The sequence below is a fragment of the Schistocerca piceifrons genome, chromosome 2, assembly GCF_021461385.2.
Source record: "Schistocerca piceifrons isolate TAMUIC-IGC-003096 chromosome 2, iqSchPice1.1, whole genome shotgun sequence".
Classification (NCBI taxonomy): Eukaryota; Metazoa; Arthropoda; class Insecta; order Orthoptera; family Acrididae; genus Schistocerca; species Schistocerca piceifrons.
Genome location: NC_060139.1, coordinates 132,036,782 through 132,054,553, shown reverse-complemented (window position 1 = coordinate 132,054,553; position 17,772 = coordinate 132,036,782). Strand labels below are relative to the sequence as shown.

The window sequence follows — 17,772 nt, the reverse complement described above, 5'->3', positions numbered from 1 at the left end:
AAATTTGATCGATGATGGGCTATTTCAGTCTACTGAGATTATTGCTTAACGATACGTAACGTACATCCCAATATAAGTCTAATTTAGATTAATAATGTTGATTTTCACGTGTTTACGAGTGATATGACGGAATGATAAAATATTTGATTTATGTTCTAGAGTGGGGGGATTCAAAGCCACACTTGATATCCTTCTTTGATGGCTCCCGGAGCAGGAACAGGAAAGAGTTCCCTAACTACTAACGTTGCCCATAAGTTGCTGTTCAATGTATGGATGAGAATATTCTCTGTATTGGCAGTACGTACTAAACATGTAAGGTCTAGTGTTGCCGTTTAACAATATTCTCCATTCAGATGTTGACAGAGCTTCATGAACCAGCCACACGGGACTGTTTATGTTTGGTATTCGTCTTTGTGCATTTCATATCTCGTATTCAGTTTTTGAAGTAGTAGTTTAACACAAAATAATGTAACAGGCCTATGCAGGAATAGTCATTTCATACATACCGCTTCAGGATTATCTATGACACTGTTTAAGTTATGAATTTGAAAATATAGTACAGCTTGGTGAGTTACACAGCAGTTTGGAAAAACAGGTCTACGTCTGAAAGTACGTCACACATGTACAATGAATACAACAGGTCTTGTAAATGCATCCCATTTTCACCAAATTATTGTAGGTTATCACGATAATATATTCTTACTGAGCAGATATAATGGATTCACAGGTTTCGATAACAGTTTTAGTAACTGTCTTTGGTTATATCACAGAACTAAACTTCAAGTATCCGAATAACCTGCTCTCACCAGTACTCTCAAAGTTACTCCAAATCTCTCGTCGACAGAGACTGGAATGGTTTCCGAGGTAGAACACATTTAGTATATTCGTTGTTTATAACTAAACTGACGGTGTCCCGAGAGCTGCAGTGTGGGCTGTATGCATCGCAGGCCGCTGAACCAGGATTAATCAGTGCGCTCGTGGGAACGCTGCAAAAAATAATATCTCCATTTTCTGCCACCAGACGAAGATCGTCAGTATATTGTTTCTTACGTGACAAAGCATGTTGATTTCTTTTGTGAAGTGACGGTTGGTGTAAAGGATACAAAATGTTGAAGTTTCCTGTATAGAAAAGCATTTGCTATTGACAAGAAAGACCGTGCACTGCTGTAAAGTGCGCTGCATTGTGGGAATATCGCCGATAGGAACAACTGTGAGAGGCCTCATATCAATAAACGGACTAAAGATTATTAGAAATTTGAAGAAAAAGGAGAATTAGGTGGCGCCGACGGTGTAGCACATGCCCCAAGTTCTGCGGCAAGTGCTCGAGCATTGTCACGGAAATTGTTTCTACCCTCTGTCAACAGTTCAAAAGATTTTGAGGTGCATTTTACTTTGGTATCCCTACAAGATTGAGAATGTCACGAAATGAAGTCCCAAGACAGGTTACAACGCCGTGACTTTGCCCTTCGTTTTCTATCACACATGAAAATGAATGACATGTGGTCGGTGAATATTCTTTGGTCAGACGAGGCACATTTTACTCTGCACGCTGCCGTGAATGCACGGAATGTCGCATATGGGTTCTAATCCGCCAGATGTTGTGCAGGAGCATCCATGCAGTCAGTTCATGTGAGTGTGTGATGTGGTTGCACAAACTACTTTATTGTCGGTCTGTTTTTCGTCGAGGAGATGACACCTTGCGGGCCTGTTAGGTGTACAGTGACATCCGCACGTTTTAAGGCCCTATGCAACACGTGATTCCAGCTTCTCAAGATCGCAACTATATCCACACCATTACTTACGTGCAATACGGGGCGACACATGTCTCTTGCCAGGTGAAAGATTTACTTCGAGAAATCTTCGGTAATGGCCGCACCAGTTCTAGGCAGTTTCATGACGTATGGCCTTCCAAATGCCCCGACCTAAATACATGTGACTTCTGGTGTGGGAATATCTGAAAGAACGTGCCTATCAGAGATGTAACCGGAATCTTCCTGATCTGAAGGATAGCATACGATGATATATTGCTCCGATTACACCGATATGCTACAAGCAACTTTAAAAAAGAGATGGGGCCCCTCCACGCCCGCACCAACGTGGTGACGAAACCAAAAGTTCTACTGTCACCTCCGTAAACATGTTAGTGATCTAGTAAGTGGATCACAGGATGCTGGGCTGTGATGTTGTCCGTGCGTCTGGGTAAGGCTACGCATTAACACGGTCCATCAGGTGATAGATAGTGGACGAAACGCGAGTGAGGGTAGCGATTTGAAGAGCAGAGGGAAAAAAGTGCCATGGCTCGTGCCGTGGGAAAAAAACCTCTGCGACAGTGGGATGGGTAGTAAGAGCAGTAGTGGCTTACTGGCTGCGATAGCTCATGCAAGGTTGGATTTGTTAGTATAGGCATCATGCATCATTACCGTGACAAGCGATGGCGATGTGTCCCAGTTGCTGCGGCTGCTACATTCCTGGAACAATCAAGATCGTTATACAGCAGTGGGAGATCGGCCATAGATCATCTCACTGTGTGGGGGATGTGTGGAGCTTGTTTGCATGCAGTGTACGGTACGGCTTCCCTGTGTGCTGCCAGTTATTCGACAATGTATTTCAGCTGGATATCCAGTAATGGCGTATGATTAACAGGGGCTCGCCTGTGCCGTTATGTTTGTGTATGCTTGGCCATAGATGTTATGTCCTTACAAGTATATCTTTTGGTCTTTTATGTTTCCGTCTATGATTGTGGTCGTAGTTCCCCAGATTCAAAATAAACGGGTTCTGCGAATGTCTGGAGTTTCTGTTTAGTCTTGTGGTGAGTTTGTGGATTACCTCCGTGAGAGTCTCAAGTCGGTATTCCCGGTGAAGGTCCGCGATGCGTGTGTATCGTGGAGCATTGCTTATGATTTTGAGTACTTTGTTTTGTATGAGCTGCAGACGGCGCAGGCGTGTAGGCGCAGCGTATCCCCAGACAGGAGCTGCGTACGTCATCAGGGGTCGGATAAGTGTCATGTACATGGACCTCGACACCCTTCTGTTCAGTGTGCTATGCCTGTTGAGTATAGGATAGAGCTGTTTGAGCCTCGCGCTAGCTCGGTTGGTCATGTGTTGTCGATCAAGCCATGCTAAGGCCCGCCCAGTTGGCCGTGCGGTCTAACGCACGGCTTTCCGGGAGGGAAGGAGCGCCTGGTCCCCGGCAAGAATCCGCCCGGCGGACTTGGGTCGAGGTCCGGTGAACCGGCCAGTCTGTGGATGGTTTTTAGGCGGTTTTCCATCTGCCTCGGCAAATGCGGACTGGTTCCCCTTATTCCGCCTCAGTTACACTATGTCGGCGATTGCTGCGCAAACAAGTTTTCCACGTACGCGTGCACCACCATTACTCTACCACGCAAACGTAGGGGTTTCGCTCGACTGGTGTGAGACGTTCCCTGGGGGGTCCACCAGGGGCCGAACCGCACAATAACTCTGGGTTCGGTGTGGGGCGGCGGAGGGGTGAAGTGGACTGCGGTAGTCCTCGTGGGGTTGTGGACCACCGCGGCTGAAGCGGGGACGGAGCCTCTCCGTCGTTTCTAGGTCCTCGGTTAGCATACCATACATACCATACCAAGCCATGCTACAGCTGCAGCATGTAGCCGAGTCGGGAGACGATACTGAACACATGCTGTAACTCTTGGCCATAATCTAATAAACGTGCATGAGCCACCGTTATCATGTGTTTGACGGTCCCTCCCATTTTCCTCTACCCACACCACATTCTGACTGCTGATAGTAGCATATTTTAAACTAGTGGCAGGATTTTTCTTCAGCGTACTCCGCAAGCGCACCGATTAATGAGCACACCTACGATGTTTCAGGATACTGTGGTGTACAGAGACCGCACTTCAGCACCTGGAACGCTGTCAGTTTAATTACAACCACTGACTACATTGTTATTTACTTTCTGTATCATTCAATACGTTCTCGTTGTTTACAGCGTACCACAGAAGTGTAAGGGAAGTCGAGACGAAGGGTTTGGTATAGGACACTTGTGGTCTGTCAAGTCGGGAAACTACCTCAAACTTCTCCTTAAAAATCACCTAAGCTAAAATGCGTACGCGTCGCGCAGGATTTTCATTATTTTCTTGCTCTCTTCGCGCAGACTGTTAATCCCAGGACTTAATGTATTTAATTTTCTGCCGAAACACGTTTGCGCCAAGGGCACGATTTTCAATTATTCAAGAAAAAATTACAAAAGTGAAAATAAATGTTTTCAAATTCGTGTTAAAAAAGTTCTCTGTAGTTTTCTGAACAAGAACAAGTTTACTTCAAGGAAACTGTACCGAAGAAATCCCCCAAAATTTAAGTGTGTCAGCAGATATGACGACACTTCCATGTTACACAGACAGCCTGTTGCAAACAGAATTTTGTTCTCGCTTGTTCGTCTTTTATGACATTTTAAATTCTAATGTATTAGTGACACAATATTATTAAAAAAGTAATTACGTGGTAGAACTGAAAACCCAAATGCAAGTTTTAACAGATACCAAAAACTGTTCTGATGGGACTAAATACTTTGAAAATAGGTGTGCTTCAAGCCCTGCTGTATTTCGGTGATTGTGCAGTGTCAAGGTTTAAGGTTATGGAATTGATTGAAGTGCCTGGTGGACTAAATATGCCAAGAACATTAATTGCTATTAACCGCAGGAGACATTTCGTAACAGAGAAATCGGTGTTGGAAGTCACCAAAGAAATAAGACTAAGAAGCAGTCGCAAAAAGAAAAGGAATGGAGAACAACGTCAGAAACCTGGTCTGTGTACATGCGCTGATTCGGCTGGAAAGGGTGTTACATAGTCGTTGTTCCATTTGCTGAGGTAAGCTGGCCCATTACTGTTACATCTGGCCCTCGATATCCCACATACCGATACTGGAACGGGGTTGACGTCCGAGCTGGTCCCACAAATGTTCTATCGGGATCTTGCTAGTCACAGGAATACCTCGATATCACGCAGACAGTTCATACAGACACGTGGCAAGCGTGGGGGCGTATTGTCCTATTGGAAAATGGCACCATGATACAGTCGCGTGAGAGGTAACATATGAGAACGCAGGATGTTCGTGGTGTACCACTGTGCTGTCAGAGTTCCTTCAGTCACTGTTAGTAGTGACCTGAAGTCAGTCCCGATGGCCCCCACACCACGACGTCACAACACTGTTTCTCTACAAAACAATGGAAGAATGGAACCTCTGCCACGTTACCGCTATACTTTCCTATGATGATTATTTGGGGGTGACACAGAATTGAAATTCATCGCTGAACACAGTGTGGCAACGGCCTTGCCGCAGTGGATACACCGGCTCCCGTCAGATCACCGAAGTTAAGTGCTGTCGGGCGTGGCCGGCACTTGGGTGGGTGACCATACCGGCCGCCATGCGCTGTTGCCATTTTTCGGGGTGCACTCAGCCTCGTGATGCCAATTGAGGAGCAACTCGACCGAATAGTAGCGGCTCCGGTCAAAGAAAACCATCTTACGACCGGGAGAGCGGTGTGCTGACCACGCGCCCCTCCTATCCGCAACCTCAGCTAAGGATGACACGGCGGTCGGATGGTCAGCAGACCATGCTTCCCGGTCACTCCACCACTCTAAGCGTAAGCGTTTATGCTGTGGTGTTGACGACAGACTGCACGTGGGACGGTAATTCCCTACTCCCGCTGCTGCTAGTTCCGACCAATGGTGTGGGATTACGCAGAATGTTCTAGGGATTCCGTCACTTGTTCTATGGTGCCAGGCGCAGATAAGGACGTGTTACGATGTGCTTTGTGCACAATAGGGCAATCCTCCACACATGGATCCTTGACGACTTCTGCCCTTCCCTTTTTTCCCATGCAGTCCAACATCGCGTCACTGTACATCCAAGTGCTCCACAAATCTGGATACTGCAATACTCGACCAGCCGGCCGAAGGGGGACTTACAATGAGAACCCTTCTACACACTGTCAGGTGCTGATAACGCAGTGTCGCACAATATTTCCGCGTCGTCCGCAGCGAGCACTAAACATCTGACCCTTTTCATTCCTCTTATGTAGCCTAGGAGTTTTGGTAACAAGACTAAACATGAAAAACGTATGTTGGTTGTTCTACCTGTCACGGAGAATTGCAGGCGCACAGGGGAAGTACATAGATGGAGTCTTACATGTCCCTTCGCCAGCCCCTTTCTCCTCCCCCCCCCCCCCCCCCCACAAAAACCCTAACGTTGAGGTCAGGCGACCTTAGAGACAAATGGTGCGATGCGTGATTTGTACTTCTCTTATGGCTGATTTATCATTGAGGCAGCTCATTCTCAAGAAATGTTCTTACACGCACGTGCCAGCGCAGTATAGACCATCAGTCTCTCCCAGGAAACTGCCCAAAACACAGAAAGCTTTGAGGGCACGTGAAGAATAACTAAATCTCAGCTTGCACAACGAGAAAATTTGTATCAAGGTCGTCATTAGAACTCTAGTCTCCTGTTCACTAGGCAGATATACAGCCACTATGCCACCCTGGTACAGTGGCTTTGCACAGCTGCATGAACTACCGTAGCACGCCACCCCCTTGAATGGGAATTTGAATTGAGGACGGAGATGTGCTGGGGTAGTCTGTGCAGTTTTGCAAAGCCCATGTGCCAGGGTGGCGTAGTGGTTAGCGCACCTGCCTAATGAGCAGGAGACCTGACCTTGGTACAAATTTTCATTTGTCACTTTTAATTATGTTTGCTAGAAGCTGTGTCTACTTTGAAAATGCCGTAACGACCTCTGTTAGCGTGTCTTCAGTCTAGTTGTACACCTGTGCTATTATTCAACTGTATGAATTTTGTTTACAGGTTGACAAAAATGTTCAAATGTGTGTGAAATTTTATGGGACTTAACTGCTAAGGTCATCAGTCCCTAAGCTTACACACTACTTAACCTAAATTATCCTAAGGACAAACACACACACCCATGCCCGAGGGAGGACTCGAACTTCCGCCGGGACTAGCCGCACAGTCCATGACTGTAGCTCCTTGGACCGCTCTGCTAATCCCGCGCGGCACAGGTTGGCAGTCTGAAACAGCACTGATTACTCTGATATGCAAATAGGAATAGCATAATAGAGGTTGTCAGAAAGTTTTAATTATTGCCTTAGAAATGTCAAGTTGCGACACTCAAACTAGTTATGATGTTAGTCCTTTTTTACGTAATTACGCTTCAACACGACCCATGATGATTTGGCAGAGATCTTGGTTGTAATTGAAAATCACCTCGTCGTCATTTTGAAAAACGCCTGCCCCGTAACTGTTTCTGCATCCGAGGGAAGAGAAAGAAGTCATTTGGCGCTATATCAGCAGAATACGGTGGATGGGACAAAATTTTATAACTAAAAGCAGCAGAGTGTGTGATTGAGTTATGTGCTGAATGAACTGGGAGTGGGGGGGGGGGGGGGGATTTTGGGGATTTTGGAGCAGGGACAGCTTCCCTCGACGCCTAGTCTTGGCAGACTCCCGTAACCTAAATCATTAGATTCTGCAGTATGCTCTTCTGAGATTCTGCTCATTGCGAATATAAACTTTTAACACCACACCATAGCAAGTCCAAAATAAATAAATAAACTCGGCATCAACTTGCCTGGAAATGGTTGGGTCTTTGCCTTTTTCGGTGGTGACGAATGCACATGATCCCATTGCTTTCTATGCTCCTTTGTGATACACCCAGCACTCGTCCATGGAGATTGCACTACTAAACAAGTCATCTGCTTTAGGAAGGGAAAAACTGACAAGTTAAAACCGATACCGGTATTTTAGTTCTAAATAACCGGTATTTTTCGTTATTTGTTTGGTATCGGTTATAACAGGTATATTTTATTTTTTACTGATAACCGAGTAAAACACAAAATATCAGTTACCCATAGCAGCAGTGCTAAAATTTTTGGTTTATAAGTAAGCTTTTTAAAAATGGAGTAATTTTTATTCATAAAATGTGCTTTAATCTGAAATATTGCATTATTATAGAAAATGGAAAAACCGATTAATGCTGTTTTAATAACCAGCGACGGATATAAGAACTGGTGCAGCACTGCTGAGAGAATGGTGTCCCTCTTGTTGTTTATCGCGACTTAAGCTACGCAGTGTGAAAGACTTGCCCCAACCTTATCTATGCGGTAACTTCTCGCTGTCACCGCCGGATATCCGTTGTATTGCGTAATGACGCCACCCCTAGACTGGAATTATTTGTATGAAGTACAGTGCTTCATTTGGTTTTAGATATGAATGATCTGTTCACCACTTCTATGAAATAATAAAAGATGGAGGTAATTGTGGTAACAGTAATAAATTAAAGACTTAACAAGATTTATTCGTAGTGTACGATAAAAATAGAAAGTAGCTGATTAGCTGTCTTTGTTTACACAATGTGCCTTCATCTGCTTGTAGCCCCCTAAAATGGACAAATTAGCACGAAAACAGAGTTTTTCAAATTCAGTTTTCACCCTTTAGCACTAAATTTTCGTAATGCCCAAATAGTGGTATGATTTCCGATTACAATATGGTTTCCGAGCAGAGATTTCAAAAAAATAGAATCACTTGAAGAATACAGGCGATTTCTTGTAGTACTCATCTACTTATCACTTTACTAGAAAAGCAGCGAACTGCGGATACACTAATTGTTCTTTTATTTGCATATATGATTTTAATATTTTTATTCTATGTATCTTGAAACTGAGCGAGTCAAAACTTTTCGATATTAGTTCGATTTCTATGTTTATTATAGGAACTAATAGGAATAGAAAATCGAAAATCGGTTATTTCCGAAACCGGTTATTTTGAGCGGTTTTAACAGTCACGTTAAACTGGCGTGGAAAGAAAACGATATAACCGAAAATCGGTTGTTTCAGCGCAAACCTTGATCTGGAATGGCCTGACACAGCTGCCACATTTCGGCTGCCGTCTCGGCCCGGAGGGCTTTGGAATGGATGCGAACACGATGTGGAACCGAGTGGAGGGTGGGGGTCGACCTTTGTTGGGTTGCAAATGACATGAGAAATGTTGAAAACTATGAGTGATTTTGACGAATAATAATAATTGTGTGTGGTTGGACGGCGTGATGCACCTCTTTCAGTTAAAAATCACTTCAGTGACTGGCGTGACGATGTAAACTCCCCCCCCCCTTCCTTTCCGTAAAAGATGGCATAAGAAGCGTACAGTACGACTGGCCGTGCTTTTCCGTATGAGACTTACAGAGATTAGGACACCCTTCCCTGGTACATGTTCTTAGCCCTCCACTGCCATTGTCGCTTTGAATAAAATAACATCAAGTAAAACAATGTGGCCGCGTCATTGTAATTACTAGAACAGCTAAACTTCCGACGCTTCGACCGACTTGCTGTGGTCTTCTTCACTGCTGAAGAGGACCACAGCAAGTCGGTCGAAACGTCGCAATTTTTATCGTAATGAGTCATCGCGTATGATTTCTTTCCTTCTTTCCATCTGTTTTGCCGCAAAGCTCTCGTCGTTGAAGTCACTCGCAGAAGCAAATAAGCGTTGTCGTATTCTCTGGAAAGTGCAAGTCTGTATTCCATAATTTCTAAGAGATGAAGCGTAAAGCTGTATTTGTTGAAATAATGTTGGTGGATACCTTTATGATGTGTTCATTTACGAAATCACCACTTTTAACTCAGTATTAGCTAGTTCGTAAGAGCATCTTCTTGCTACAGAACTAGATCGAAAGATAGCCTTACAGCTATTGACGATTATGGCACATGGTCGCGACCTTCTACTTACAATCGTGAAACATCGTAACTGTTCATACATCTATGTTATATTAAACATTACTATCTGTTCATTGAAACGACTGCTTTCAGGCGTCATAATATTGTAGTAAGAAACTGTTTATCACCAGTAGGTTTCTCCTAGTATCTGTAGTAGAAAAAATGGCTTTTATTAATGGTTCAAATGGCTCTGAGTACTATGGAACTCATCTTGTGAGATCATCAGTCCCCTAGAACTTAGAACTACTTAAACCTAACTAACCTAAGGGCATCGCACACATCCATGCCCGAGGCAGGATTCGAGCCTGCGACCGTAGCGGTCTCGCGGTTCCAAACTGTAGTGCCTAGAACCGCACGGCCACTCCGGCCGGCGGCTTTTATTAGCAAATATTTATTAAACAAAACTGCTTGCTTTGCCCCAGAATAGCTGTGGTTTCCGTACGTACTGTGGGCCAACGTAACTGTCTTCCCCATAGCTACCGTAAGAACCTCACCCCATCGTCTAATGGCAGCGCCAGACGGTTCAGCAGCTACTTTAGCCAGCGTGGGAACTGGAATCTTACTCCCTTCTACGCATTCTGCAGTGCAACCTGAGCTTATAGAATGCTACTGATATCTGCATACGCAGCGTAAGATGAAAGTCTAGAAAATAAGGAATTAAAGCGTTATACTGAAATAGTGGGTACCTTACAACTCTAACCTACCCCAGTAATTCTACCGGTGAAATAGGACTTGCAGTTTAACGTGGATACGAGCGACCTGTCGTTTCTGGCGAATTTTCACACAATTGAGAAGTGGAGACTAGTGTAAGGGCAGACTGACGTATTAAGTAGCCCGTCGGAGATTGTATACATTGCTTTTACCAGAAGACCTCTAGGGGCCTGACTGCTTTGTTTTTTCATTATCGCCTCGATTGTTACATGTCAGTCTTCAAACAACAGAGTCTCCACCTCTCTTGCCATTTCCGATTCTTCACAGAGAGATAGTCTGCCTGTTGTTTCTTCGCCATGCACACTTGTTTGCCCACACTGGAAGCGCATGCTGTGTGATGTGACGGTGCATTGTTGCCGTACGTGTCCAGCAAATCAGCATCGATTGCTGCTGCGTTGTTTGTCTCAAATGTAGAAAACGAATTAACGAATGATATTCCACTTTATTCACCGCCTCCGCCATTTTGATGTAGGGGCTACTATACTGTGGCGAGGGGATATCAATGTGCGCCTGTATTGCCGACATTTACCAACGACAAACGAAAAATTAATTGCGCAGCTTTAGTTTTTCGAGGCTGCAGTTCAAACAAGAGCCAGTTATCTTTTTCCGCATCGGTGACCTCCAGTGGGGTTGGTTAAGCCGATTTTATGTCACGAGCGCGGTGATAAAGCGTCGTGGTGTACTACAGTTCTATGGGTGTATTAGGTTGGTGCGTAATTTCTTTGCGTCTTGTTTTGCATGTTGGTATTCAGAATGCTATAGATTTATTTATCAATTGTCATTTTTTATTTGTAGTTCTCTGTTCCTAGTCGAGTTTACGTATTGTCATTTTGCCATCTGGAGATAGTGACCGGAGCTACGGATGGTAGAAAATGGAGTGCCAACTGAAGAAACCGGAACATTTCCGGCGTATTCTTCCGTTTGAGTTCAGCAGAGGGGCGACAGCAGCGAACGCAGCCACAGACATTTGCGTCGTGTATGGGAATGATGCCATTGTACAGATCACGCAAGAAAGTGGTTTTCTGGTTTTAAGGAGGATCGTTTTGACGTTAGTGACTCTTCACGTTCAGGAAAACCTTCGTGGTTTCATGAAGACCGTTAAAACGCTTTAATCCACAATGATCCATGTCCGTGCACTCGAAAACTGCCAGATATGATGAACTGTGGACATTCCACCATCGTGCAACATTTGCATGCAATGGGGAAGCGCCAAAAGGGGGTGTTTCGGTACCACATGCCCTAAGCCAAACCACTAAAATCAGCGTTGGCCTTATGTGCATCTCTGCAAGCTCGTCATCAATTGGCTCGTGAACAACACCGACCATTCTTATCGTCTGTCGTTACTGGTGACGAGGATTAGTGTCTTTGCGCTAAAGTGAGGAGAGCAAAGGAATGGTTGAGCCCAAGCAAAGCAGAAACTCTCCGCGCAAAGACACGTGCACATCAACAGAAGTTAATGTTGTGCACCTGGTGGAACAGCGACGACGTGGTGTACTACGAATTGCTTCCCCGAGGTGTAACTATCACTGCTGGCTGAGACGTCTTGCAGATGCAGTTCAAGAACAACGGCCAGGAAGACTGCGAGAAGGGATTTTACTCCATAATAACGCCCGCCCGCAATCTGCTGAGTGACAAAACCACTGTAGAGGAGTTGGTTGGGAAACCAATCGACACCGAACTTATTCACCTAATGTTGCGACCTCAGATTTTCTCCTTTCCCGCTCTCTGTCGAACAACCTTCGAGGAACTTTCTTCCCGGATGAAAATGTGCTCCAAATATGGCCCTTTGAGTACTGCGCCTCAAAACCACGTTTTTTCTACAGTAGCGGAATTGAAAAGTTTCCTCAGCGTTGACAGACTATTGTAAATAGCGAAGAAGAATATACAGGGTTATTACAAATGATTGAAGCGATTTCACAGCTCTACAATAACTTTATTATTTGAGATATTTTCACAATGCTTTGCACACACATACAAAAACTCATAAAGTTTTTTTAGGCATTCACAAATGATCGATATGTGCCCCTTTAGTGATTCGGCAGACATCAAGCCGATAATCAAGTTCCTCCCACACTCGGCGCAGCATGTCCCCATCAATGAGTTCGAAAGCATCGTTGATGCGAGCTCGCAGTTCTGGCACGTTTCTTGTTAGAGGAGGTTTAAACACTGAATCTTTCACATAACCCCACAGAAAGAAATCGCATGGGGTTAAGTCGGGAGAGCGTGGAGGCCATGACATGAATTGTTGATCATGATCTCCACCACGACCGATCCATCGGTTTTCCAATCTCCTGTTTAAGAAATGCTTCTGCTTTAGCCTTTTCCCTAAGATTTTCCAAACCGTCGGCTGTGGTACGTTTAGCTCCCTGCTTGCTTTATTCGTCGACTTCCGCGGGCTACGCGTGAAACTTGCCCGCACGCGTTCAACCGTTTCTTCGCTCACTGCAGGCCGACCCGTTGATTTCCCCTTACAGAGGCATCCAAAGCTTTAAACTGCACATACCATCGCCGAATGGAGTTACCAGTTGGTGGATCTTTGTTGAACTTCGTCCTGAAGTGTCGTTCCACTGTTATGACTGACTGATGTGAGTGCATTTCAAGTACGGCATACGCTTTCTCGGCTCCTGTCGCCATTTTGTCTCACTGCGCTCTCGAGCGCTCTGGCGGCAGAAACCTGAAGTGCGGCTTCAGCCGAACAAAACTTTATGAGTTTTTCTACGTATCTGTAGTGTGTCGTGACCATATGTCAATGAATGGAGCTACAGTGAATTTATGAAATCGCTTCAATCATTTGTAATAGCCCTGTACTATTGATGACTAAAGTCCCTGTTATTTGTCTCTGTTGTGTTCATTAAACTTATGAGAAAACGCTACGAATTTATGCACCAACCCAGTAGGTGCGAAGTGATATTTCCAGTGATGACTTCTCCTCATTTGAAAGGGGGAGGGGGGGCTCTGATCACTATAGGACTTAACATCTGAGGTCATCAGTCCCCTAGAACTTAGAACTACTTAAACCTAACTAACCTAAGGACATCACACACATCCATGTCCGAGGCAGGATTCGAACCTGCGACCGCAGCAGTTGCGCGGTTCCGGACTGACGCGCCTAGAACCGCTCGTCCACCGCGCCCGGCTTCATTTGAAGGTACAGATGGAATGACTCTGATGCTCTTGACACATCTGGGGTTGGCAGCCTCTGCTGTTAGAAGAGATTTTAGTTTGAGAAACCTGTCCGTGGTCGCTGGAAGCAACATCGTTACGCTCTCTTTGCTGCATTTCCCCGCGCCATCGTTGGACTTTAAAAAGTCAACGTTCGATCGGTAAGCCACTTGGAAACGTGTCTCGTTTCGTCAGTACTGAACACGTCATGCGGATCTCAGTTTGCCAGCAGGCTTCTTAACTCGTTTTTGCATGTCGAACTAACCGTCATCAACTCTCACACTTTCGACACAGATGTACTATCAAAAGATGTTGTATCTTATTTTAAAGTTAGCGAGCTAGCCCTAAAAAGCGGCAAACCCTTCAATCCTCAGACTAACAACGAATGACTTAGCCCTTCCTTTAAGCATATAATTTTCAATAGCTATGTTGATTGAGCCAATCCAATAAGCATTCTGTAAGAGGTGGAAACTCGCTCTGTATGATACCTTCCCTAGAAACAGTCCTTCCTGCTTCAGGATTAGTGACACAGTGGACTTCAAATCCGGAAAGATTTCACTAAGTACTTTTCATTCACCCCACATTCCGCGGCGTAAATAACCTACTTTTTTCCCGCGACAGTCAAATACTTTTTCTTCTTTGAAATAGTTTGTAAGGAGAAAGCCACCTGCTTTGTAAGCAGAAAGCCAACTGCTTGGTATGATATACGAACATTTTATAGACCAATTTGAGTTGTATTATGGAAGAATCTTAGAGAAACTCATTGTCTGCTACTTACATTATGTAGAAATTTTATTTATAAGTGTAGTTTGTCGACTGTATTTGTAATATATTGATTTATTGAGACATACTTTTCCACAGCGCTAATTTGTCATTTGTGTAGTAGATCGACTACAAAGACTTTAACTTCCATAGATATATTTGTAAAGCTTGGACACATGAAAGGACACATTGTCTTTGAAAATTAAGAAAAACATTGTCGAGTAAAATAGCGCGTGGTAGGCAGAACAGCTGTAGTGGGAAGAGCGAACTGTAGTCGAGTCTTGGACGAGATGTGACCGTGATTGATTGGCTTACTTGAGGAGCTATGGGAGGAGAGAAATTTTGAATAGTGGAGAATAGCTAAGAACTGAATGTTATTGGAGGAAAGATTTTTGAAATTTGATTTTGACACAGGAACGGCTCTTCGACCGAAAGGTATTTGTCGCATTGCTTTACGTGCATTTAGCTATTATTGCAGTTCGCTAATTTTCATTGTTCAGTGATTTCGAGTGATAGGTACAGGAGACTAATTATAAGTCATATGTCGAAGGTAAAAACAAGTTCCATCTATTTCTGTTAGTTAAAAGGAGATTTTGATTTATTGATTTAAAAGTGGAGTTGGTAGTAACTTCAGTAATACTTGGTGTCTGTAGCAGGGTATAAAGAATACGTAATTTTAAAAGGAGTTTAAACGTTAGATTTACAATTTTGAGACAATTAAATAAGTTCTGATTTCATTTGGTTTTACATTTATAATCATCCTCTACTTTATATTAAGTGACATAAATTTTGAATACATTTTGAATGTCATGAGCACTAAGAGCATTGTTAACAAATGAACAGAACGACGAATGGATAGGGTGTTGTGTTTCTTGGCTAGCGGAGCGCTTTTCTCTTTCAGCTTGCCGGCCGAAGTGGCCGCGCGGTTCTGGCGCTGCAGTCTGGAACCGCGAGACCGCTACGATCGCAGGTTCGAATCCTGCCTCGGGCATGGATGTGTGTGATGTCCTTAGGTTAGTTAGGTTTCACTAGTTCTAAGTTCTAGGGGACAAATGACCTCAGCAATTGAGTCCCATAGTGCTCAGAGCCATTTGAACCATCTTTCAGCTTACTATTTCACAGTAGCTTTCTCATTGGCAGCTACAGCGATATAGAAGAGGAACGTGCATCCGTTGCAGGAAAGACATAATAAGGGCATATTTACAGAACTCGTTTGGAAGGAGATTTCCTTGTTGCCTGCAGTGAAATAAATAGACGTGAACACACTCTCGACACGTAATGTATAGCCACTGTCAGTAAACATTTGCACGAAATTTCTTATCATTAAATATTTTTCATTAGATACATTCACCTTATGCAGTGGGTAAACAAGGGATTTTTCGTGGAGACGTGAGTGATGGAACATTAGGAAACAATTCGATTTATCGAGCGTTAGATACCTGCAGATCCTGAGCTGTAGAATGTTTGCGAATGGTCATTCATGAACACTGCTTCGATTTATGGCGGTTCTTTTCAAGGCACCAAACAAATATTTCGACTTATTGAGAAATTCGATTAATCGAGGTTCGAATCAGCGAGAGTCTTCTGTGTATGACTACCCCTGGTGTGTGGGTGTAAGGAGGAACGGCCTGTGAGGGGACAAGTGGTGCGCGCCCCACGGTGTCGGCGTGGGAGTCATTTTTCGGAGCGGACAGTGACGGCCGTGGCGAATCGCAGCGCGCTGCGGCGTTAATCGCGGCCGCACACCTGGCGCGATCCGGCCGCAATTTGACGGCGCCGCTGGGAACGCGCGCCTGCGAATTAATCGAGGGACTGATATCAGCCGCCAGCCGTAATTCAGGGGCAATCTCGCGCACAATGTGCGGGGGCGGGCCGCCTAACGCGGCCTCGGCACGCGACGCCCCCGACACTGATTGAAAAATACTCCTGGACGCTCCTCGACGCCTCATCTGACTCATATCGCCGCACTGAATTAACTCGTGATTTCAAATACCTTTCTACGAGGATTTTTGTCTCGTTCAGGTACATCTACATCTGGATGACTACACTGCAATTCACACTTAAGTTTTTGACACAGGATTCATAGAACTACTTTCAGACTATAGGGCGATTCAGCTGCTCCTACCGATGTCGTTTTATGCAACCCCACATTACAGAACAATGTTGTTGGCCACTTCGCTCTTGGGATGTGGCTGGAAAAGTATACGAAAATATTTCAGACCTATTGTACAAATTTTGGTTATGAAATTATGTTAGTACAGTAGTCTGATGAGTCATACATTAATCTTTTCACTGGGCTCTATACCAGAAAGTTCTTGCTTCTACATTTCCCATTTTGATGGTCATCTGAAAATGTCCTTGTTTTCGATGGTAAACATATTGTGTAATACAATGTAACTGAACAATTTACGAAAGATTAAGTATATAAATGGAATACATTTGAAGAAATGTCCAGAACCTCTTTGACTACACCGCTAATTACACTGAGGAAGATTGAAGACACTTGGATAAGTATGAAAGAAATAAGTTATATCTTGAATGAGGTTTTCACTCTGCAGCGGAGTGTGCGCTGATATGAAACTTCCTGATAGATTAAAACTGTGTGCCGGACCGAGACTCGATCTCTGGACCTTTGCCTTTCGCGGGCAAGTGCTCTACCAACTGAGCTAACCAAGTACGACTCACGCCCTGTCCTCATAGCTTTACTCCTGCTAGTACCTCGTCTCCTACCTTCCAAACTTAACAGAAGCTCTCCTGCGAATGTGGCAGAACTAGCACTCCTGAAAGAAAGAATATTGCGGAGACGAGGTACTGTGAGTCAAACAGAGCTTGGATGGCGTGTACAGGTACAGCTGCACATGCAGCTTCAACACGATACCACAGTTCATCAAGAGTAGTGACTGGCTTATTGTGATGAGCAAGTTGCTCGGCCACCATTGACCAGATGTTTTCAAATGGTGAGAGATCTAGAGAATGTGCTGGCAAGGGCAGCAGTCGAACATTTTCTGTATCCAGAAAGGCCCGTACAGGACCTGCAACATGCGGTCGTGCATTATCCTGCTGAAATGTAGGGTTTCGCAGGGATCGAATGGAGGGTAGAGCCACGGGTCGTAACACATCTGAAACGTAACGTCCACTGTTCAAAGTGCCGTCAATGCGAACAAGAGGTGACCGGGACGTGTAACCAATGGCACCCCATACCATCACGCCGGGTGATGCGCCAGTATGGCGATGACGAATACAGGCTTCCAATATGCGTTCACCGCGATGACGCTAAACACGGATGCGACCATCATGATGCTGATAGTCCATGCTGCTGCAAACGCCGTCGAACTGCTCGTGCAGATGGTTGTTGTCTTTCAAACGTCCCCATCTGTTGACTCA

The 17,772-nt window shown here is 44.6% G+C and overlaps 1 pseudogene; it reads left to right on the top strand.

The window, feature by feature from the left end:
• The first annotated feature begins 5,298 nt into the window (after positions 1-5,298).
• On the top strand, positions 5,299-5,416 carry LOC124778443 (annotated as a pseudogene).
• The last annotated feature ends 12,356 nt before the right edge of the window (positions 5,417-17,772 follow it).